This window comes from Tyto alba, unplaced genomic scaffold (assembly GCF_018691265.1).
Source record: "Tyto alba isolate M040663 unplaced genomic scaffold, T.alba_DEE_v4.0 Super-Scaffold_6, whole genome shotgun sequence".
Classification (NCBI taxonomy): domain Eukaryota; kingdom Metazoa; phylum Chordata; class Aves; order Strigiformes; family Tytonidae; genus Tyto; species Tyto alba.
Genome location: NW_024881327.1, coordinates 27,775,950 through 27,801,910, shown reverse-complemented (window position 1 = coordinate 27,801,910; position 25,961 = coordinate 27,775,950). Strand labels below are relative to the sequence as shown.

At 38.3% G+C, this 25,961-nt stretch overlaps 1 long non-coding RNA gene across 1 annotated transcript; it reads right to left on the bottom strand.

Annotated features, from left to right (window-relative positions):
• Window positions 1-2,188: 2,188 nt before the first annotated feature.
• Window positions 2,189-25,018, bottom strand: LOC116963219. The gene is made up of 4 exons (XR_004408036.1): window positions 24,931-25,018; window positions 8,081-8,238; window positions 5,526-5,595; window positions 2,189-2,549 (listed from the first exon to the last, which is right to left on the bottom strand). It is a non-coding gene; the product is annotated as an uncharacterized LOC116963219 (long non-coding RNA).
• Window positions 25,019-25,961: the final 943 nt, after the last annotated feature.

Below are 25,961 nucleotides of genomic sequence, written 5' to 3'. Positions count from 1 at the left end.
TTTCATTGTTGTACTACTGCATCCTAATTTACAGCACAGAGCACTGCATGAAAAAAAAAAAAAAAAAAAAAAAAAAACAACTAAAAAACAAAACATAACTGGGCTGAATTCCATCGTCCTTTGTCAGGCAAAAGTCATCGTTCAATTAAGGAGAGCAGAATTTGGCACACAGATCTTGAGCATTTGTCTCATATAGAATGACGTATGGTTTTCTAAAAAAAGAATATTTGAAACTAACCAATTTTATTTCAGCTTCCCGTCTTGTAAACAAGTGGAAGTATGAATGTTTATATCCCTTCTATAATTCCCACTTCTAATGCAACTATAAATATTGTGTAGAGATGTATAAAAGTTTAAGACTTTTTGGACTCCTGTTTACCATCTGTCTGAAATGATATCTTGGGGCAAAGCATGACAGAGGTTAATTATGCATTGCAAAAATATGTTGGTTTGTTTTTTTTTTTTTTTTTATTCAGCTTCATGTTCAACTGACTGAATGCTCTCTTGCTGTCAGCATCTAGGAACTGTGAATATGAAGGAGTAAGAGAGACCACATGAAATCATCCAGATTAATCTATCTCTCAGAGGTATATAAATACCACTTACCTTCAACTCCATAGTCTGTTACTTTTCAGTTTTAAGTTATATACAGTGAACTAACACCACTCACTAAAATTTTTTTCTAAAAAAACTTGAGGCATTTTCTTTAATTCAATAAGCATTAAATATTGCCTATTAAGCTTATTACTGCAAAAGTGGGCCATTAAACTAGCCAATTTCACTTATCTTGACAACATCAACAGTGCCATTCTATGAGTCCTGACTGTCATTAAGCATAATGTCATCTTCTGATTTTGATATCTTTAAAGTCGTTACTACAACTCTTGCTAAGGGACAAATTCCTGCTACGTGCAGAGACACCCAGAAAATTTTTGCTGGCTTTTCTACAAAGGAATTCCAGAAGGACAGGGCTGTCTTCAACAAGAATAAAAACACTTCCCCAAAAAATGTCTGATGAGAAAGAAAATAAGACAAAACCAACAGCCTATGAGCTTAAACAGCCCCACTTCAATGTTTAAATGGCCTTTGGATCAAAGCTGATTTGCTGGGTCAAAGCCCACTGAACACCAAGGAGGTGCTAGCTTTTCTTATTTATCTAACAAGATAAACAAGTCCTGAGTTACTAGAAAAGGTTGAGCTGATTTCCCCATACATTTGTACTGAAGCAAAATGAAGTCTGCGACAAATCACAGCTCCTGCAGGAGAAAGTTTCATAGTCTGATGCCCTTTATTAAGTCAGACCAATACACATATCCAGAACTTTATCCTCAAGAAGGATGACTTCATCACTCAGAGCATTTTCAGCTTTTCACTATCAAATCTGATCTGCCTTCCAACAGCCACTCTGAGCAATGCACAAAGAATTGTGTACAGCAGTCACTTCTGATGAAATTCACTGCTACCTAGTTTCTGATGATGTATATACATTCCTCTACTTCATTCTTAAGTTTTCCAAGGAATCTATGAATTCAGTTTTTAGGTGATGGCCATAATCAAAATTTTGGATTATAAACATGGATGAAGGGAATATAAAAATCCAAATATTTTGGTCAAGGTTTGGAAGCACTGCTGTAGCTTTTCCAGTAAAATTTGTTTGCCTTATTCTTTAGCTGTTGCTTGTAAATCAGTCTGTCCTCCTGGGGAAAGCACCTATTTTCATACAAAAATTCTGTTTAGTCAAAAAATACATTTGCAATGAGAGTGCTCAAGTGTAATTTTCCATCAACCATAATACTAGCAAGTATTATGAGGCTGAAATTTAAAGTCCTGTTAGTATGTACATTTTATAGATTGTTCTTTTTCATTCTACTCTCTAAACCTCTTTTACATGAAAGGATGCACCTCAAGGATATAGCTGATGTAGGGAAGCATAAACCAAGAATCATGTACAGTCAAGGCTAAATCAGTCCTTAGCTCATAAAAGGTTTGTTATTGAAGCTGTTATGGTCTATCAGGAAAGGAAATCTTGAACACAAAATGAGGTACAGTACTTCAGCACAAAAATGAGAATTGTTTGCTTGAGTCTTACCCCTGCATTTCCCAAGTTTAATCAGACCCTTAGTGTTAGTTTAGTGTATTTTTCCTCTGGATTCCTTTTTTAGTGCTTAAAAATAGAGATGAATAAACATTTATAACAGATATTTTCTTTAAATTAAATCTGCTGGTGAAGAGTACAAGGCAACATTCCGATGGATATCAGTACAGCAAAACTCCAATTTTCCCCCAGGTTCAGCAGAGCTTCATAGGAGCAATCATTTTGCCAAAGGTGAGGTCTCCTCATGAAGATTACCACTTTGAAGAACGGATTCCACTCATCTGTAAGCCCCAAAACCAAGTTCATACCATTAACCTTATTGTATCAGTACTATAATCATACAGGCTTCTGAATCAAACATTACCAAAGCAGTTCTTATGCTATGGTATCATGATGGTATCCTTCCTATCAGCCTCACAGGGAGTAGTATTGGTGTCATAAGAGATGTCTTTATCTAGGAAAAAAAAAAAAATTAATAACCAAGCCACTGAATCACCAAATATGCTGAATATTTCACAGACAAAAAATTGCTCCAGGCAAGTCCTAGCTTCCTTCCTATGTTATATTTCTTCCAAAATGACTGAAAAAATATGTTTCTTTTCTGGTTAGAGTATATATCTTTATTGAGGGTCTCCAACCCCCTGCGCACTGCCTGTAAATCTGACAGCTCCAGCCACACACTGAGGCACAGTGGAGGGCAGGGCTTGCTATCACTACATGTTTATACTCCCAGACTCAAATTAGGTAGGACTTTGGATTTAGTAATTAACTGCCCTTGATCAGTGATCCAGGAATATAAATACATGCATCAGTCAATTAGAGTTTATATAGTCAAGAATTTACCCTTAGCTCTACCTAAATTACAATATATCTGAATCAAGCATGCAAGGTAAAGTAGTTTGTATACTGTTGGCAGACTCATTTTTTACAAAACACTTAATCACAGCATCTAAAGATCAGCTGCATGATTTAGTATGTCAAATACCACCTTCAACAGCAAAAAAAAATTATAACATACTTCAGTGAGCAGTGAAAGTAATGAGAAAGGACAATATTTTGTTATAATGACAAGCCCATTTTTTGTATGCACCTTTCTTAGCTGGAACAATGTCTCAATGAACAGTAATCGATGTGAAGTCATTCCAGGATAGCTTTCTATCCTGCATCAAATGAAATACATAAAGACTCATGGAGTGTTTCCACATGTGCTTTGAGTGATAGTAGTTTTTACAGAACTACCTAGAATCCTGGCACTCAGAAGAAGTTTATCCAAAGACTGTAACAATAAGACTGTCTGGTTTATCTTATTTCATACTAGATTGGGGAAAAATTAAAAAAAAAGGCAAAGAACAAAACAACACCAAACCAGCATGATTCATGTTCTCTACTCTTGCACTAAATCACAGTTTTTCCTACATTTTCTTGATTCTCAGGCAATAAATATTTCTCAGTGCTTTCCCACACACACACTACAGATAAGTTAAAAACTGAGCCCTTATCTACATCTGGAGTCTGGCCTTCAGATCAATGCTGATGTACAGCTTGCTAAACAACAAAATGTACAAATTCTTCATTTCTTTATGACTTTCATGGTACAGTACAAGTAAATCTAAAGCTTCACAGTGATGCATGTGTGTTCAAAACGTGGGTAACCACTGCCATGGATCATTGTAATTCCCTACAGGCACACCTATACTGAGCCCTGTCACTTGATTTATGCAGAAGTTTTACCCTTGGATGAATACATAAACAGATTTTTTTCAAGCAAACGTCAAGAGACCAATGCCTAAGGCAAGGAAATAATGAGACATCCAAAAGTCATCTACGGAAGCCCCACTACCCTCAGGTTCAAGAGGAAGCCCCTTCCAGCAAAACCTAGGGAAGTCAACTTTGCAGATGTTTGTGATGGCTGCTGTGACCCTGAGCATATAAGGACAGTAAGCAGAGGTTTTTCAGTATTATTTAACAACATGAATACAACCTTCCTAACTTACCCTGTCATCTGACCAAATGTTGAAGGTTCATATGAATAAATAAACAAAATGTGTAAATTCTTCCAGAACCTTCTAGGCAATGAGCTGACATTGGAGATTCAAATGAGGCAGGAGATGCAGTTCTACCTACTGTTTTGTTATGTAGCTGCAAATAATAAAAACCTGCTGAGTGCAATAGACATTTTGCCTGTGGATCCTCAAAACAAAGAGAGAAATAGAATTCATAAAACTGCAGATTTTAAAGCCAAAAAAATGCTTTAATGATCTAGGCCAATACAAACAAAATGCTTTTAGGAAATATTTTGCCTCCTTTTTAAGGTTTCAGGAAGTAGAGCAGTATCATACTTCCAGTGCTACTCTTCTGAAACACTGAATTGTCTTTATACAAAGGAGCTTCTTTGAAAGTGGAAGTTTCTAACTTCAGTCTACATTTCCTGGATTTTGATGGAGGTAGGAATGGAGAAGAAAGGAATGCTTTCTGGCTTGGAGGCCCATTGGTGGTGACTGAGATAATATTCTCAGCAATTGTATAGTTTCCTTTCTTTTTGGTCAGGTCACAGGCATTATTGAATGTTGGGTTTGCAGGGGGTTGGTTTTTTTGTTTGATGGATTTTTTTTTTTTTAATATTAACCAGCTGTATTTTTTTTAACATCCTCAAGGTTTTGTGGCTGAAGAAAAGTAGTTTGGAATAACAAAAGTATATCCTTACTGAGACCCTTTAAAAGATTTAAGTATATGCTGTCAAAGACTGTAGATTTGAAAATGCTTAATTTTAATATATAATGCCTCACAGCTCCCTTTGCTACAATTGGTAACCTACCTGTCACACCATACATGATGGAGTTATCACCCTGCTCAGAATAGAGTTGGCTATTGAACCACTTGCCTTTCTGCATGATTATTTATAACTGACTTTTAATAATAGCTATGCCTCTGACTGAAGCTCTTTTACTCCTCAGACATATCAGAGAATCTTTGTGTGGTTTTTAACCAAAGTAACCAATAATAATTGATTATTTCTTTAAACAATTTCTTCACCTGTCTATATGATTAACATTTACTATATATTCTGTTGCATTTATCATTTGCTGTCCATATTTATGTAATACAAACAACTAGATCTCCTTTAAGTAGAATGGATTGTTACCCAGAGTAACTTCCCATTCCCTGACTCTTTGGACTGCTTTGGATTGTCTCTACAAGGAATCTGTATGCAGTTTTATAACTTGGGGTTTCCCCATTTTTTCCAAAAGCACACCTAAAAGAAAAAAAAAAAAAATTCCCCAAAGCAGTGGTATCACCTGACACAAAGCAGGAGTGGCCTCTTCCAGCATCAGTCAACCAGACCACTTGGGTGCTTCATTTCACCTCAATGCAAATGAGAGGAAGGACACCAACAGCAAAGACCACAGTATGTGTTTCATCTAAAACTTACCAGCAAAGCACAGCTCCTCTGAGACTCTGATGTTTTGCTAATCCATACAACACACATCAAGGCAGTGTGACTATAGGAGATAAAGGAAAGGATGCATACATTTAATCCTTATAATCAGAAAGGATATAAAGAACATTTCTCTTAGTTTGCTCTCAGACTTCTCTGGAATGCTTAATAGCTTCTGTCTGGCAGACGTACTAACTTTAAAATTACTGAGACAGATCTGACATTCATGTATAAAAAGATGATATTCTACCAAGGCAACTCTATCAGAATAAACAGCTGTAATGGAAATAAAAACCCTTCGTATTGACTTCAGTAATGGATAATTTGGCTGTCTAAAATTGCTGTATTCAATCTTTGTACAGCTTCTTACTTCTATTTGCTAGGGTAAAGAAGCAATGAAAAGAAGTATTATTATACAGAAAATCTCAGTTTAAAGTATATAAGGAAGTACTTCATTTTGTGGCATAAGTGCGTTGCAAAGCCATAGCATGTGAAAGGGAGGCAAGTTGTTTTGTGCTGCTGCCTGGCTAAACTTACATCAGATAGCAGTGAGTGTATGTGCCACACATGCCTGGGGCTAATGGCTATAACTCCCTGAGAGCCCCAGTACCTCTGTATCTTCCTAGCATTGACTTTCCATGACAGACGTCTGTTCTTGGAAGGATACTTACATGGCATGTAAAGCTATCAGTCTTAATACTAAGCATGGGCATTTGGAGAAGGCAAAAAACATTCAAACTCCAAGCTGAATAGAAAACAACTTAGGGAACGCTTGAGGAAAAAAAAAAAAAAAAAAAACGTTAAAAGGTATGATTTTTGTGAACAATGAAATCCAGTGAGCAAGTCCCTTGATTCATAAGTCACATTTAATAGCTCTGTTAACCTATGTCAAAGTGACATAACAATAATTCAGGAAATATTTTGGAGCTTTTGCATCAATTGTACACTAGCCACAAGCAATGAAACCAGAAAACCAAAAGTATATCCATTTTTATGATGATGAACATCATTTTACAACCATTAATAGCTCCACCAGTGCCTATGGACTTTGAACAGTTGTTTAATAATTTTAAAATAGTTCAAATAACCTCTCTGAGACATATCACCCTCTTAATCTTATACATTTTTATTTGCTGCAAGAGCCATGCACACAGACACACAGATATGCACAGAGTAAGCAAAAAGTGTGAAGAAAAAAATAAACTGGTTCTTCTTGCTTAAATAAGGACATTGCGTTGTCCTGAGCTAAACTTTTACCTTTAGTTTGTCATAGGTGACGATATTTATTCTGTATAGGTGACAAGCAGTAATCAAAGAGTCAACAGTAAATACAAAATGTGTTATTTTCTGGAAGGATACAATCAACAGACTTCAATTTTGGTACCAAAAGTGATTATTTTGCACATATAATTCCAATTATTTTGATCCTGATTCTGCCTTTATATTCTGTTGTAAGAAACTTTCCAGCAAATTTCATGGCTGTAACACTTGAAGATCAGTTGCTTATGTGGTTATATTTTGATTGTTTTCTTAGTAACATGGAATATTTCAACTAATTAAGGAAATTAATATGTAACCTGTTTTCTACTAACGGAAGCAAAAGGGAACCCACCCTCTTATCTCTGAACCCAAATGTAATCAGTCTAAAGGAATACAAATGATTCTGGAAGGAAGTTTTGTAAATTTTGTATTGCATAGCATCCTGTACTTTTTAAAATTAGTTTCTTTTAATAACCACAAGAATGTACACAAAGTGGTACTATGAATCATACCAAGCATGGAACATTTGGTAGGAGTTCCATTATAACCATTCTAAAAATGGTTATAAATCTAAAAGCTATTTGGTCAAAACACAATACAACACTGTCTTCTCACTATACAGGGCATATCACTCTTGTAAAGGTAACAGCAAGTTATAGAGATAACTTGTTGAAAAGATAGACTAATGCTTACACTTTAGAAAGGGAACTGCCTGTATAAAAGGATACTGAACAGATAGCAACCATAGAAACAACAGTGATGCTTATGGTATATTTTATGAGCTGAAATATATGTCATCTGGCTTTCTCAAATCCATCTTTTTTGGCTAAAAAAAAAAAAAGGTAAAAAAATTCAAGTATTAAATGTAGAAATATACATATAATATATTTAAAAAACAGTATAACTCATGTTTCAACTGAAATAGGAAAATTTCTGTTGTTGCCAAAACATCAAATGATCTTACTTATTTTACAAGTTTACCTGCAGATACTTTGACTCTAAAAAGCAAGCCTTCATATAGTTGCCTGAAACCTTGGCTATATAAATGATAAAATGTTTTATATATGTCATGGCTTAACCCAGCAGGCAGCTAAACACCATACAGCCATTCACTCACTCCCCTGCCCTGCAGTGGGGTGTGGGAGAGAATCAGAAAAAAAGTAGAATTCGTGGGTTGAGACAAAGACAGTTTAATAGGACAGAAGAGGAAGGGGGGGGAGGGGGGGGGGAGGAGGAGGGAAGAAAAATTAGAATATACAAAACAAGTGCTGCACAATGCAATTACTCACCACCTGCCAACCAATAACCAGCCTGTTACCGAGCAGCGGCCCTCAACCAGCTTTCCCCCTAGTTTATATACTGAGCATGACATCATATGGTATGGAATACCCCTTTGGCCAGTTTAGGTTGGCTGTCCTGGTTGTGTCTTCTCCCAGATTCTTCCTTTCTGCAGAGAAATAAAAAAGAAACCTCTTCACTCTGATAAATAGATAAAATAGATCCCTAAGAAAAAGATGATATAAGAATCAAGTTAACATTCAAAAGATGTTCCAAGAGCTTTCCTATTCCAGAGATGAAAGCAATTATACCTTCACTGCATTAGCAACACTGAATATGCATTTTTATGACCTGTCCTCTGCTCTCTGCATTGATTTCAGATAAAATTCACAAGGCACAAAGTTGTTATTATCTGGAATAGTCTGTTAGACAACACGGATGACCCCCTTCATATCTCACAGATTTATGGAAGAAGAAATCATCCATGTGTAGCTACTTATAAACAGTAATGATAAATGAGAATCTAATGAAAAACATGAACAAACAGATTGTCAAATAGTACTGCTCTGATCTAAAATACCTTCAGTTACCTTATGGGTAAAATTTCTATTACTGCAGTTCTCAGAGTTTCCAGTGTTGTGAATCTATGATGCTTGTATGGTCAAGCAATATAGTGCCTAGTCTAAAAAATTTCAAATGAAGGCCACCAGAAGCCACCAGAAGTTTATGCAAATCCAACAGAGAACAGATAGCCGTAAGCCAGTACAACCTTGTTTTTTGATCCTGTGTGCTGAAAAAGAAAGATTTTGTTTCCCAGCATTGATACCTTGAAATATCAAGTATCCATCTAATTAAGATTTTTTTAATATTTAGGACTGACATTAAGATGCTGATAGGTAATGTTAACAGTTAAAAAAAAAAAAAAAAAAAAAAAAAAAAGACCCAACAACAACAAAGAAGCCAAACTGAACAAACACAAAACCCACACATGCACACTAATTAATTAGAAGTGTCCAACCACCACTAGAGACCTTCCAGAGCTGAGGATTCTACTCCACCCTGGCAAGCCATTGCAATGGATAGTCACTTTTTAATAAGAATATTCACTTATTTCAAGTTTGAATATTTTTTCTTTCACAAGTCAGATACTGCACATCTCTTAACAAAGTTTGTTCTTACTGTTATAAATAGACTTTTCAGCCCTTAATTTTCTCTTTGATAAGTTAAATAGACTGAGATTCTTCAGAAATTCATTAAAGGCCTATTTTCCAGTCATTCTCTTGCTCTTTGTTTCTTCTCTGAACCTTCTCCAATGCTTTTTTTTATTTTTCTGTAAATTATGGACTTCAGAACTGAATGTAGCATTCTTTCAGTAATCTCATCAACACCAAATACAAAGGCAGTATAGATATTAGCAAGAACATATAGTGTCAGTGTCAAAACACATAGTCTTGACATTGTTTCTCAAGCTCACGAATAGATTGTCAGTGGAAGATGTACCATGAAAAAACAATTTGACATTCTTCCCATGACAATTATTTTGCAGAATTTCTCCCTAGGTTTCAGTTCTCTCAGCACAACCTTCCCATTCTGCTGTACTCCCAATGTGGTATTCAACCCTACAAGTTGTCACTGACATCCTCTAGAGCACATTTTTAAAAAAACATGTTCTTTTTTCCCTCTTTCATTCTTTCTCCTTGTTTTTCAGGAAAAGTTCATCTTCAGGGAGGAGTTTTAGCAGGGTCTAAGTGAAAATACTGATTAAAAAGCAACCTTAAAAATTTGATCATTCTTAATTACTTTATAGCAGCTGCTTGCTGTCCCTGATTTGAATCAAATGGACCCAAGTGAAATGCTCTGTGGATTGAGTCACTTGAACAAGGAGCTATGAAAATTGGTGAGGCAGATGGTAGAGGTGACACTGTGAATGGACAGTGAGAGACAGATCACCAAGAGCAACTTGTGACTGTTAGGCTCAGAATGCCCACAATAAAGGAGATACTTCAGGAACAACTTGGTCACTTTATTTGGTCAGATACAGCCTAGGTGTTCCCCAGTAAGGAGGACACGTCATGCCTACATGACATGTTTGGTGCAGGAGAGTGGGCCGAGTCACCAGCAGCGTGAGTTTGCAGGTGAGGTGTGCAAGTGTAAGGACAGCCAGCAAAGGACCACCCGAGGCATCTGCTGATGCGGCCACAAGGCCTGGCCGTCTAGTCACCCAGTCAAAACTGCACCCTTCCAAATGCACCAAAGAGCACTCACATGTTCTGATGAGAGCGGTACAGCTGATTCGAAGGCTGTGCTTGTCCTGGTGGCCAGCACTTTCGATGCTGGGGCTCTGTGAGATCAGACAGACACACAGACTGGGCTACCCATCGCAAGCAGCAGCAACTATGTTTTGGCCAAATGTACTCTTCAGCAGCTAGCTTGGTACGATGGAGCAGTTATGGGTCTCCTGCAGGGAAGATCACAGCTTTTGAGGAAACATATGATCCTAATAAGCAGACACTAATGCTCTTACTCTTCTCTTATTAACTATATTTTACTAGAAATAAACCCTGGATTACTTTTGAGAGAGCGCTTTTTTCCTACATGCATTCTCTAGTGATAATGACACAACATGAAGACAATCTGTGCAATATCCAGTATTGCTCTACCCCAATGACCTGTGCAAGAATTAAAATGGCATTAATACTCTCTTTTTCCAGATGTAGACTGCAGTTCCTTAGGATCTTTTAATTACCTTTAATTACATTTTTTAAAAATACTTAAAATCTCTGTAAGAGAGAAAACTGCACTTAGCTCAAGTACTCAGTGTGTCTTTTATAGATTTATTTCTTTTTAAACCTAGACTTTTTTCATTCAGCAATTCCAATTATCTTTCTAATTTAGAATTTTCACATGATTATTAAGTTAATAGCAAGAAATTCACATACACTGTTTATATAACATCTTTGAATTTAGTTTGGTGGCACTTTAACCCTTAATGGGTGTTTGCAAGCAAAGATAGTAAGGGTCAAATATTTATTAATTCCCTCTATGTATGGGAGACAACAGCTTGTAGCCACTCCCTGAAATGTAAGGGAAAATGTCAAAACCTCCTACAAGCTGTATCTTCCTGGGTATGAAAGTCATTGTATGAAGCAAAAGCCACATGAAAAAAAAAGAAAAATGACATCAATTCAGGGAATTAAATACTAATAAATCACAGGGATGTTTGCAAAACCAGACAAAACAAAACAAAACAAAAAATCAAAAACAGAAACAAAAAAGCAACAAATAAAAAACCACAACCAAAAAAACCCAAAACACACTCTTCCACAGTTTAAGTGTTTGGAGTCTTTTGACTCAGTTTCCCCATCTGTTTATGTGCATATCCAATATTAATGACCTCTGGTCCGCTGGTTCCTTCCCACTTTACAGAGACCCCCTGAACACTGTCCATGGTCAGTGAAGCTACAGACCCTGGCACAGCCTTACACGTCCCCCCTAACTCCGCAGGAGACTCACTGTCATGAAGAGGTGCCTGTTACTTTGCCTCATGCCTGGCTGTATCGCTGCTCTTATGCACTGTCCTCTTCACTTGCTTTAGATAAGCCTTCATGGTCCTCTGCCTTTAATACAGCCCTGGAAAGAGATTTTCATGCTCTCAAAATGTCTAACAAGCATTGCTTTACAAGCATTATTATCTCTGTGTCAGGTCTTTCAACTCTTATTGCAATTTACTATAAATTTCAATCTGACCAAAGCCCCAGAGCTCCATTCTCTGCATCACCGGGGCACCTGAACACCCACACCCAGCGGCCAGTGGCTGACGTTTGGTTATGCAGAAACTTCACTATCCCTGCATCAAATTCAATTCATTTGTTGTTTATTCAGTCAGCAAGGATAACAACACCTCATTACCTCTATAAACAGAGATTTAAAAATAGTATTAACAAGTCTGGCCAAGGCGCTTGCAGAGGCGCAGCGGCTGCGAGCCGTGCCAAGGCGTCTGACTGGGGCTGTCCCTTCCGCCGCTTTATCAATAGATGGCAGCAAGAAGCTCCTTCTCTCCTGTGCATCGAAGGAAGATACACCCCGGTAAGAACACAGTACAAACTTTCCAGTAGAGCTCAGATACTAGATGTTAACAGCCACATGTTGTGGCTCGTTCAGGAATGGCTTGGTATACTCTTCAGCGACGCAGAAGCATGGAGATGGCCCTTTAGTGAAGTGTCTTAACATGTTTGCAGTACATTGAGAACATGTCAACAACAGGAGCTAAAATACATTTGCCACTTGTTTCCACTTATATCTTAACTGGCTTGGGTTAAAATCCTAAAACTAAGTTTAACAACCAGTGAAAGCACTAGCTAAACCAGGTCAGGATGTCATCTGTACCAAAACAAAGGCTGCAGAGGTTGTAACTCATGGGCAGTGAGATTTTGATAACAGCCCTCTACACAATTTTACTAGTTTGCAAGCAAGACACAATTTACATTACATGAAAATTTGGATGTGTATTATTTTTTTTTTTTCCCTAGCAAAGATGAGTCCTCCAGGAGTCTCTCAAAACTACAGCATCCTTCCTTCTTGGGCTCAATTTGACTTTTTTCTGGACCAAGCTTCCAACTCCCCGTTTTTTCCGGTTCCTCTACTAAGAATAATACTTTTTTTGTTCTCAGAATATCTCTTTACTCTCAAATGAGATTTTCTCTCACACACACCCCTTGTGCACAATTCTTTTTTTCTTTCTGTTTTCCCTTTCTTCATTTCTCATGCCCTTGGAGTGAAAAATCTTCACATAAAAGCACCTCTTTCCAGTCCCACTTGTAAATTCACTGGGTTTGACAGGTTATTGAAACTGGGCAACTGAACCTGTGACCTCTGAAGGATGTGTGGAATTGGAATGAATATGCCCAAACTGTCACACAGAAAGAGGTGCTGCCACACAGAAAGAGGTGCTGTGTTAGTTTGGCTTGGGACACAGTTTTTACTATGATATTTAGATATACCTGCTTATACATATAAATATTTTAGCTACAGAACTATTTAAGCAGATCATTAATAATTTTTTCATACAAAGGATATTTCAACATAATTCCCTGAGCAGATAATATCCAGTAAAAGACAAAACTATACCTTCTTTGAAGCATTCAATCAAAACATCTAAGAATCTCAAATTTAATTGTTTGATTTCAATATTAAAATGATTCAGAACATTGACCTCAAGACCTTTCATTTCCTGCATCATGCTATATCCTTTAAAAAAGTAATTTTGAAATAAAGTTAATATTTTACTACTCTTTTCAGTAGCAGACCTATTACTTCTGCTTAATGTCTGCCAAGTTCTGGAGCAATTAACAATTTCTTATACAGATATTGACTAAGAGCTCAAATACAAAGTCTACAGCATCACTTCCAGATGTCAAAAATCAGCCCTAATATCAGCAACAACAGGGATAGTGCTGTGAACCTAAGAGCATCTGCATACCCAATAAAGTTCTCTCTGTCTCTCACATGTCTAAACAGAAAAGGCTATGAGTGCCAATGGCAGTTAAAACTACATTAAATTCTGGCTTCTTATGAATAGTGCCATACTGTCCATGTTAAATGGTATGATAAGTTGAGTTGGAGACAAATAGTTAGATCTGTAGAAGGATCTAACATTTTGTGGTGAAGGTTGGGAAATACATGAATTGGACAGGATAGGAGTGCCTCAGCACATCACCCAGCTCTTCCATCAGGTTTAAGAACTTTTTTCTCTAATTTTTTTTTTTTTCTTCTCCCCCCCTTCCCTCAGAAAGTTCTCTTGCTGGGAATACAAAAAGGCAAACTATCTTTTGGGAAAACCGAGCTTCACGACAGACTGTGGCCTTTTCAATCCACCAGCTTTGTGGGCTCTTCTGACTTCACTGACCACAATCTCTCTCTCACAAGTCCTTTGGGGATTTTGAGCAAAATCATGTAGTTATATCACCTGGTCTTTAAATCTAAGACAGATAACATAAGGCTTGTCTTACTTGCAGCCTTTTGTTTCTGGTCTTTTACATAAAAGCCAAATATTCAGACTTACCACAGAAGTCTATTCTTGTTTTTACTGTCAGCAGAATCAAACTTAACAAGCATTTTTTCAAGGCATCTTAGAGCATGTTTAACAAAGCTTCAGGTTGGGGAGCACATTCTGCCAAGTTAAAAAGAGGCAAAGCAGTGTCATGAGCTTAGGTGGAAGAGATTTCCCTGGAACATTGAAAACCAACATTTTTCCTGCGAAGTTCTGATAACAGAGATAGCCCAGGGCTCCAAGCAGAGGTAAAAAAAACCTCATGCTCATTAATTTATTCTCCTTTTCTAAGCAACAAAGATCACTGCAGAAAGGTATGGTTGAGGAGATACGGATTTTTTAAGTTAATGTATGGTATGCAATTTTATTTCAACTTATCAAAAATGTGCGGAGGAGGCAAGTGACACCTACACTTTCAGCCAGAGGGTGGCCACAGATCTATTTCTGCTGCACTGGAAGCTACATCCCCCTCTCCTGTCACGATTATTTGCACATCCACTACCCAGCCAAAGTACAGTCACATCCTAGCTGTGTGGCAGCATCCATCATGGGACTGCAGCATGGGGGAGCAGGCAGAGTAGCTGGATGTTGCATCCCCTCTTGCAGGTCACAGATGTTGTAGGATGCACATCTGGCACGTGTTGGAAAGAGGCATTGGTTTTCACATGACAGGCATGTGACTAGTCACAGCAGAGGAAATGCTGCAGAGCACTGGAAAGCTGCCCTGGTGGAAAAGGACCTGGGGGTGTTGGTTGACAGCAGGCTCAATATGAGCCAGCAGTGTGCCCAGGTGGCCAAGAAGGCCAAGAGCATCCTGGCTTGTATCAGAAATAGTGTGGCCAGCAGGACTAAGGAAGGGATCATCCCCCTGTACATGGCACTGGGGAGGCTGCACCTCAAGTACTGTGTTCAGTTTTGGGCCCCTCACTACAAGAAAGACATCGAGGTGCTGGAGCGCATCCAGAGAAGGGCAATGAAGTTGGTGAAGGATCTAGAGCACAAGTCTTATGAGGAGCAGCTGAGGGAACTGGGGTTGTTTAGTCTGGAGAAGAGGAGGCTCAGGGGAGACCTTATCGCTCTCTACAGCTACCTGAAAGGAGGTTGTAGTGAGGTGGGTGTCGGTCTCTTCCCCCAAGTAACAAGTGATAGGATGAGAAGAAACGGCCTCAAATTGCACCAGGGGAGGTTTAGATGGGATATTAGGAAAAATTTCTTCACTGAAAGGGTTATCAAGCATTGAAACAAGCTGTGATGCTTAGGGACATGTCTTAGTGGTGGTCCTGGCAGCGTTAGGTTTATGTTTGGACTCTGTGATCTTAAAGGTCCTTTCCAGCTTAAATGATTCTATGAAATAAGAGCAGCTTCTGACTGACACCACAGCATTTTGGCCCTGTGACTCTTCCTTAGATGCAAGGGTGGGAGACAGCACTGAGATGCACCCAGACAGTGACAATAGGAGCACGCTGTAGAGGGGAGGAATTTCACTATAAATTGTATCTCAAGTAATGCTGGTTTGATGAACAAAAGCTAGGAAAATGGTCCGTCATTCTTAACATGCAATGTAAGTAAAGTAGAATAACAGCAATGGTGAACATAATGCACAAAGTCTTTTCTGAATGCTAATTCACTAAATGATGCAGAGTCTATACCCTCCAGGAAAATATTTTCCACCATGGAGAGTCTTTTCTATACAAGTTAAGACACCATTCTGTAAGCCACTAACAAGTTCTGTTCTAGTGTACTGCACACAATTAAAAATCATTACAGAGATAAAAATTCAGTTTTGTCATCATTTACAAGTGGGCACCAGTGAACTACTTTTGCTATTACTTAAGCAAGGTAAATAATAAATTTCATTACTTAAAAGATTCCATTCATACAGTGATCTACAAGTAAAGGACGAATTAATATTTTAAATGCTTGTATTAATTGTATCTCATACCCACACAGATGAATTTCAGTATGACTCCCCTGGAAATGTTTCTGCAAACTGCATCTCACCTAAGGATGTTTGAGAGCATTACACCAGATTCCCGCTGACTCTTTTATCTTCTTGCTGCTGTTCACACTCTTGTAGTGATACACTGGATGATTTGAAGAGAGATTGCCACAAGTGGAAGGGATGGCCCATCCCTGTGCGGTTCGTACAAAACTTATTCCCATCTTTTAATCTGATTTTACTGGCAGAAGAGCAAGCACTGTGCCCACAAAACAATTGGCTTGTAAGTAGCAGTACCTGTCACCTTCCATTGCCCGACACATGTTTAAGGCATTTTAGCCCTCCCTAACTAAGTTACTATGGGTCAGGCTGGTGATGCCTCCTCGACTCTTCCTCTGTTATTCTACTAGTACCAACCATCTGTTTTTTGCAGAGATTTCAAATGCATTTCAAAGATTTTTGGAAAGAAAAGATTTTATGTCTAAGTGTATTAATACTCTGTGGTCTTATTTTCATTACATATTAACTTTCTTGTGTCCTATGTTTGATATCAAGGCTTTTTATTTTATTTTTTTTTTTAATTTAGAACCAAGAAGTTTGACCATTGCAAGCTTCTTCAGTTCTTTAACCATGTATTCAATGGAAAGCGAGTAGCTTGGGTTGTTAATCTAGGAACCTTTTTTTTTTTTTAAGAAAGGTTTTACGCATCACAGCAAGTTGTGTGATATACATAGCTTCCTTCATCAGTTCCTTTCTTGGAGACAGCGTGAGCAATTAACTTTGTGGAGTCACACATACAGAGCAGATATAGGAGAATTCATGTATTTGGTTTGTGTAGCACAGTTTTTGTAGTTGGGGGGCTACAGGGGCGGCTTCTGCGAGAAGCTGCTAGAAGCTTCCCCCATGTCCCATAGAGCCGGTGCCAGACGGCTCAGAGACAGACCCGCCACTGGCCAAGGCCAAGCTCATCAGTGATAGTGCTGGCACCTCTGGGATAACACATTTAAGAAGTGAGGAAAAAAGTTGCTTCACAACAGCAACTGCAGCTGGAGAGAGGAGTGAGAGCGTGGGAGAGAAACAACTCTGAAGACACCAAGGTCAGTGAAGAAGGAGGAGCAGAAGGTGCTCCAGGCACCACTGCAGAGATTCCCCTGCAGCCCCTGGTAAAGGCCATGGTGAGGCAGGCTGTGCCCTGCAGCCCACGGAGGAGCAGATACCCACCTGCAGCCAGTGGAGGACCCCACGTGAGAGCAGATGGATGTGCCTGAAGGAGGCTGAGACCCCATGGGAAGCCCAGGCTGGAGCAGGCTCCTGGCAGGACCTGTGGACCCGTGGAGAGAGGAGCCCACGCTGAAGCAGATTTGCTGGCAGGACTTGAGACCCCAGAGGGACCCACACTGGAGCAGTCTGTTCCTGAGGGACTGCACCCCGTGGAAGGGACCCACACTGGAGCAGTTTGGGAAGAACTGCAGCTTGTAGGAAGGACCAACATTGGAGAAGTTTGTGGAAGACTGTCTCCCATGGAAGGGACCCCACTTTGGAGCAGGGGAACAGTGTGAGGAATTCTCCTGCTGAAGAGGAAGGAGCAGCAGAAACAATGTGTGGGGAACTGACCACAACCCACATTCTCCATCCCCCTGCACCGCCAGAGGGAGGAGGTAGAGAAAATCAGGAATAAAGTTAAACCTGGGAAGAAGGAAAGGGTGGAAAAGGGTGGAGGGAAGGTGTTTTTAAGATTTGGTGTTATTTCTCATTATCCTTACTCTGATTTGGTTGGTAATAAATTAAATTTATTTCCCCAGGTCAAGTCAGTTTTGCCTGTGACTGTAATCGCCAAGTGATTTCCTTGTCCTTAACCCATGAGACTTTCATTATATTTTCATTCTCCTGTCCAGTTGAGGAGGGGAGTGATAGAGCAGCTTTGGTGGGCACCTGGTGTCTAGCCAGGGTCAACCCATCACACTTCACAAGTCATCTGTACTTCATCTAGTTTCACATAGCAATACCATCACATCTTGTTTACTCCGTTCTGAATTATGACTGTTTCCACAATATCATAGTTTTGTCTCTGTAAGGACATCAGACAAAGGAGAATGCAATCAGTGGCAAGAGACAGAAGTTAGCTTCTCAGAAACATGACAGAGATGATAGGAGAGAATGGAATTAGCCTTGAGCACACCTGAGGAGAAGTGGAAATATGTTTGTATCTACAAAAACAATAATCATTATAACCCCACTGCTCTTGGGGAAGGAAGAAACAGTGAAGCAGGATGGAGAGGAAAACAGTGACATTTTGAACCTATGAAGGAGGAATGTGATCTGTGCAACAATCAGTGAAATAACATGAAAAGGATGTATTTACCAGTTCCAAACAATCATGTGACACTTTTTGACAAAAACAATTTTAAGGTGCTGGGTGAGAGAAAAGATGAGAGTTTAGATGTCAAGATGACAGAGGTTTTTTTGCATTATGTAGTTCTATTGACCCTGTTCCAAAACCCATAAGCTGCCCTGCTCACTACTTTAATACCTAAAATTTTCCATCCAGTTTAGTATTATTAGCAAGACCTGCAGCATTGCTTTTTCTGAAGGCCTTCACGTCTTTCCAAGATGCAGTATTTCATTGTTAGCTTTTGTATCCTTTAAGAAGAAGTGTATGCTGTCAATCTTACTACTGTCTTCTCATTGTGCAGTGCAGTCAAGGTAAGTCTAGTCATTATAAACATATTTTCGCTAGAACTTTACTCATAATGTAAAGAAAGTCTTATCTATTTGTCATGTTTTCTTCCCCCTGGAATGAGGGCAGATATAAAATTGAAAAATTAACCTATACAATGTTTTTCAAGGACGAAGATGACAATTACCTTTGCTTGTTGCGGGCCTACACTGATTTCAACTCCATCACTTGGTTTACAGTAATCTTTTACATGCAGAAAAAAAACAGGAAATAAAAGAAAGAAAGAGAACCTCAGCAACTTCACTTTCCCCCCTCCTTGTCTGGAAACCATAGAAACCAAACTGAAAGTACAGCCAAGAAGTTCGTCATTTGGCTATCTCTGGCTGATCTCCATGGAAACATTTCACTTTTTGTTGAAAGGAAAGATTTTCAAATCAGACAAATGGCCACAGTCTGATGGGTTATGACATCTTTGGGAAGAATTTAAAGAACAAAAACAATGTCAAGTGTTTCTGCTTTACATATTCCTATTACATTTCTATTTTACACCATTCATGCCTATTTTATTTTATTATAATTACAGCTTTTTTTTCAGAGCTGTGTTATCAAACAAGACATTAAATTTGTGGAAAAAACAATACCCTGCTTATAAACCAGGGTCTATGCATTCTGGTATCCAATTTAGGTATCATTCATTGTAAATTATATAGGTCATCCAATACCTTTTTTTTGCATGCATTACCTGGAACATTAAATAGGGGCATTGAAGACTGAGAGCTAAGAAAACACTCAATTGGCAAGTCACACCTCTTAGAGGTATCCTTTCAGGAACTGGTACTTCTACCTGCTTCCGACCCCCTTATCCTTTAATGTTTATTACAATTAAAGTAAGCACTGGGTGACTGGGGGAAAAAAAAATCTACAGACAATAAAAATAATGTTAAAGGCAATTCCATAGGACTCAGGGTTTTTCTTGAGCCAACAGAAGTACTTGTACATCTCTGTGAGGGCACTTCTGACAGAGGGTGGAGAGAATTTCACAGAAACTTCAGAGTATGGCTGGTACACTACTGCTCAGCCACATCAGCAGTGGGGCTCCTCGAGGCACCAGCAGAAAGAGAAGACTTTAGAAGACTCCACCTTTACAACAACATTTAGTAGTATGTAGGTACCATCTACACCATTTGTAGCACCTACACTGGTAAGACGTGGCTAAGCAGTGCAGATGCCCTGATGAACTACAGATTCAGCAGTGCAAATTAAAAAGTCCTGTTACAAAATGTTCTGAAATACTAAACCATAATTATACTTATTTGTCCTTAGACAGCTCCAAGTTACTGTTGCAGCCATTCTACTCCATAAATTTTTGTTTTCCTCTTTTGCAGATAGTACACAACATAGGTGAGAAGAAGGTAAGTTTTTCTGCTAACTTAAATACACACAGAAGCTCCACTCTTAGATATCTTTTAGGCAACAAAGGAAGAAAAAATACTGATGCCATCTTAGCTCATGCAGAAAAAGAAAGAATCCACTGCCACCCTAATAGTATTAAAGAATTATTCTGTTTATCATTATCTACAGCAAAACAAACTACAACACATACGGGGATATGACTTACAGTCTTTGCAAAATCTCTAGATTTCTCTGACTCATGCAATGAACACTGTTTCCAACGTCAACATTATTGCATTGTCATTTGCTAAAGTCTAGTGGTGGCAGTTCATTACACTGCCACTCCTGTCAGTGGCCTACCTGCAAAGAAATAATGACAACAGAGATTAATGTAATGGAAATATTGCCAGCAATGAAGAGACATCATCTGATTTCAGCTACAGACAAACTGTCACTGAACAAAAGAATGAAAATGTGCCGATGCTTCCTGAAATTTGAAAGAATGTCGGAAAGATTGCAATGAATTATAGAGACAGAAGTAAACAGAGCAGGAAACTCAAGGAAGTCATGAAAGAACATTCATAAAGAGAAAGTGACAGGCAAGATATGACTGTGCTGAAAGTTTTATCAAATATTCAAAGTGAAATAATAGTCCAGCTCCAAGAGGAAGAAAAAGGTCACATCTGCCTCAGAAGTTACTTTACAAACATTCAAATGAAGCCTTGCATGAAAAAGGATAGCAGAGTTTGGTCCAGATTATTCAAATCTCCTTAAGAAGAACTATTCTAAATATTTTGACCCCATCTTTTTTCTTTGTACCTGTACACTTCAACATTTACCATCTGGGAGATTAATTGTAAGATGCCCTTTGTATTAAAACCTCTCTAATATCAGAACATAATAGAGTACAGTTGTGCGGGAGTAATTGTACAGGACTTGGCAGTGTTAGGCTTATGGTTGGACGCAATGGTTTAAAAGGCCTTTTCCAATGTAAGTATTTCTATGATAAAGGTGGTTAACCATAGTATCGGTTTTCATCTTCACTGCACATAAATGTGATATGCAGACATCAGTCCTTTAGATTATTCTATATGTAACGGTATGGGAAGGTAGGCTGTACATTATTTTAACCCAACAGGTATAAGAAGCTGACATATTCCAGCTTAATTCTATTGAATTTTGGTTTGTTTGTTTTGTTGGGGTTTGTTTGTTTGTTTGTTTTAATGCTTGAGAATTCAAAATAGACTCAAAAGTTTGTGAAATGATTGTGCGTGGGGAAAAAAAAGTATTTTGTATTTGTGCTTAGAAGGGATCAGCTGCCCAAACTCAAGGAGGAAGATGTTCAACTTAGCATCCAACAATGTCAATATTGAAAAGTAATCTTTGTACCCTTTGTACACATCAAACAAAATTTAAAAAAAGGGATGTATGCAAGGCATCCAACCTGTTCTTCTCAGCACTGCTCCTGCATCAGTAGTGCTGCAACCCACAGAGTACCAGCTTCAAGAAATCCATGGATCAGAAGGAGACAACCCAGATGAAGACAATATTAATCAGAGGGCTATGAAGTGTCCTGTAGGGAAGGTTCATATGAATTGCAGCTACTTAGTTTGGGGAGCAGAAAGCTGGAGGGAGACTGAGCAGTCTTCTAATATTCAAAAGCTCCTTATAAGAAGAGATTAATCTGTTTTCTGTGTCTATGGCAGAAGGGCCAATGGATATAGGACTTAAGTTACATCCAGACAGATTTGGGCAATCAAGATCAAGAGAGAATCAAGATCAAGAGAGAAGTATTTCCAGCACTGTGATAGATTTCCTAAAAGAAATGGAGAAATTTCCATCACTAGCAGTTTTTGAGAGCACATCATATAAACATCTTTCAGGAAATATTTATACATAATTAGTCCTGCTTGGGACAGAGGAATTGAGTAGATCAGAGTTTCCCTGCTTCAATCCTGAGGCCAGAGCCACAGGCCCCTGCAATGGCAGCCAAGGCACAGGTCAAACTCTCTTCCCCTCTTTAACCTGGAAAACCAGAAGGGAACTCATCAGCCAACTGTAAAGCATTGGCCAAATTATTTCATCTGTGCCAGACTAGATGTTGCCCCAGCTTCTTCAGCCTTGTTTCCTATAATTTTCAGATAAGAGGAAGTTGGAGTGGGAGAAAAAGCATTTGAACTTTTTAGCATACGACAAAGAAATTACAGTTTAAAAGTTAAATTCTAATCTAAAACCATGACTCTGAGGAATCAGGTGAAAATTTGATTAAATGAATTTAGAGAACCTTGAAGCATCCTACCTGTCATAGCAGTTAGAATTTAAAAAAACTCATCTGGATGTTTACTTGCAAGTAAACTTTTGTAGAAAAAGCAAAGCATATTGCAGCATCTCTTCACCCCTCCTCTGCAGGCCTTTCCCCATTCCCACCACAGGAAGCCTGTACAAGATCCCAGGACACTGACAGTCCTTGAAGGCAGTAAATCTTCCTTCAGTAATAGAGCCAGGTGGTAATGAGGTGGGGCAACCATTCATTACTGTGCAAACTGGATAAAGCACCCTTCAAATGCTAATTTTTAAAAATTTTTATTAGGCTTCAAAAATATGAACGCGCATGTCTACAGGGTAGTTTTAGATAAGTATTTTCTGGATTTTGGTGTTCAATAATCACACCTTTATTGTTCTTGCTTCAATCTAAACTTCTTTGTGGCTACTAAGACCACCCTTACATTAACAGCTTCTTCTTTGCTTTCACACAGAAATATTAAAATTCCCCCTTGACTTCTCTTGGTGCAGCTTGTAATAGAACTGCATCTGGAAACACTATACCATATTCTTATACTACTTTTACAGCAGGAACTGCTAAGTACTTTGGCTCACTTACAAATTCCTCAATTCACTAAGATATAATTGCACTGTGATTCATGCCTTTGCTAAATCTATGCAAGTTGTGGGCATGATTATTAACATCACATTAAACCCTAGAACTAAAAAGATTAGCAAACAGATTTTTTTTTTTCCTGGACATTGACACGTAGCAGATAAATTACACTGTCAAAATGTTTAAGGAAAACAAAGCACAATTATGACAGAAATGGTTTTATTTTACAGACTGCTCTAAAGATTTTAGCAATTGTTATATAGAAAAATTTAACATAATTTCAGCACTTATTTATCTGTGGAACAGCACAAGCCCCACATAAAATAACATTAAGTGTTGAATTCAGGCACTTATGGTGTTACTTCTTAATTTCCATAGAATTTCACACTTAGAATGCCGTAAGCATCTGTAGTGATATATAGTGGCATAAATAGGCCACTGTATGTCACCTAGTAATTGCTATGGAGCTTATCATATCTCTTTGAACTACAACCATTAGGCCACAAATGCACCCACTGACTTCATTTCACATTTAAATTTTGCTCAGCTTCAGATCAAAACTACTGTCTTTTCTTTTGCGTTTTTCTGCTGACTGAAATCTCTTTCCAACACAGGTATGCATCAGCTATGATAAAATGACCATTCAACTACACTAGAAAATGATGGCCTCTAATTCCTCATTGCTAGGCAGTTTTTTGTTTTTTGTTTTTTGTTTTTTTTTTCACATCCTCAAGCAGGTTTCACCCAGCAGATGCTTTTTTTCTAGGATACTGCAGATGGTCTAAGGAGGGGAGGGGGAAAAATAGGAAACCATCCACCAGGATAGAAGGGGTGAACTAAATTGGTAACAGCACATGCCATTGACTTTAGCAAAACTCTAAAGTGTATTTAATAGCAACATTCTGTAGCTGCAGAATATTATCACTGCAGACTCTCAGGAATCTCTCCTGAAAATTTACAGAGGAATTCTAGAGGACCAGGGAAGTCTGGCAAGAAATAACATCTTTAACTTTCTTAACAGCCAATGTGGTGATGATGTCTTGCCAGGCCAGTTAATGGTGGCAGTGACTGTGACTGCCTTCTTAAACAGTCTTAATATATATATATATTTTTTTTTTTTTTTTTTTTTAATGTACTTTCTCAGCAAGATCAGTGCAGAGAATTGTGCTGGAGAAATCGTGGTTAGAGAAAATATTATACTATAACCATCATACATGACTACAAATCCATGTTAATATTATGATACAAGCAATGAGAGCTAAACATAAAGAGTCTGTTACATTTATCATAATTCATTTAATCACATGTATAAAGCAAGCAGATAAAAATAACATAATTATCTCCAAAACCAATAAGGAAATCTGCCTTATTAATAATGTCATAAGCTTTCTAATAAATGCTACATTACTTTTACCCCTTTTGCAAGCAAATCTTATTATTTGCAAAATAAATAATTAAAAATATCAGTGCTTCTAGTCATTAATCACTCATATCTAAGAGCTTTCTTGTGGCAATTGATTCTCTTGATAGTTACACACTAGAATATTTTCAGATAAAGCATGTTTAAATGCCTTCAGCAAAGAACAAAGGATATGAAAATACTATTTTGTTCTTTCTGTCAGAAAATCGTAACATCAAAACTACACAGATTTTCAGTGTCTGGTAGCAGGAACAGATCAAGGATTACTTCTAATAATGCAAAATAATATTGCATTCAGATTTTCAGCATACTCAACACACACGCATACACAAGAGAGACTTGCAGAGATTTCGGCAGTACATTGGGCGGGAGTACAACTCTAAAGCAGCTCTGAGATAAGAGGGCTAGCTCAGCATACCAAGCCAAAAATATCGAGACAAGGCTAGAGAGACACAGGAGCATGTTTTCTGAACACCCAGCCTGAGCAACCAAATGTCATTGCTCACCACAGGCAAACGGGAGAGGGACGACCATGCCCACGCAGGTCTGCAGGCTCCAACACAGGTCGTGGGGCCCAGAATCTGGTGAGGACAGAGCAGGAGGCACAGGGACTGGCATTAAGTTGTTGTTGTTGTTAGTTAAGGATGAGGGACCTCAAATGAACTGCTGAAACAGCAAGCCTAATAATCACCCCAGCTTTTTTTCAGTCAGAGCTCACTGTCGGAGCATCTTTGCTTTTACAAAGCCTGAATGAACACGTTGGCTCCTCTCAATAGCTCACTGCTGGCAATACTACCAAGCCTAATGTTCAGAGCTGCATTATTCAACATATCACCGAGATTAATTTCATCATTATAGCTGTGGAATAATTCAAGTACACTGCCTAACAATCAAACTAAGAATTATTAGGACTATAATGCCTTGATTATCTTTCATAAGACTTCAGAATTCCCAATCTGGGTAGTCTGCAGTTATCTAACAGTCTGATGCATTAAAAGGGGGACAGCACTTCTCTCTACACACTCACCTGGTTAGATCTGTTTTTAAACTAAAACATATTAAGATCCAAAGCAAAACAAAATACTAACCTGCATAGTCACTTGCTAGTCAGACTGCAGCAGAAGAAAGTCAAAAGTTACTGAGCAACAGGTGAAGGTAATATTAACAAATTATCAGTGAAAGATAATTTTTTTTTGATCAGAGACAGATAAGGATAATTACCAACTATCTTTTTTTTTTTTTTTTTTTTTCCCTAGTCAATTTTCCCATCACAAACCTCAGCCCTGTTCATTATGGTAATGGTTGTAATGCTTTGCAACTGTGAACATGAGAGAAGATTTTCATGACTGTTTTCTTCTACAAATAGTAATGTCAAAAGGAAGAGGACACAACAGACAATGAACAATTTCTTGCTCAGTTTATCACAATTTTCTTGTTAGCCCCAGGGCTCAGTTTAATTACAGTTACAATCATTGGGTCAGCTGATTTCTTGCCTCTGATAAGTTTGTAATTGTTAGTGTCCTCCTTGATCCAAGGC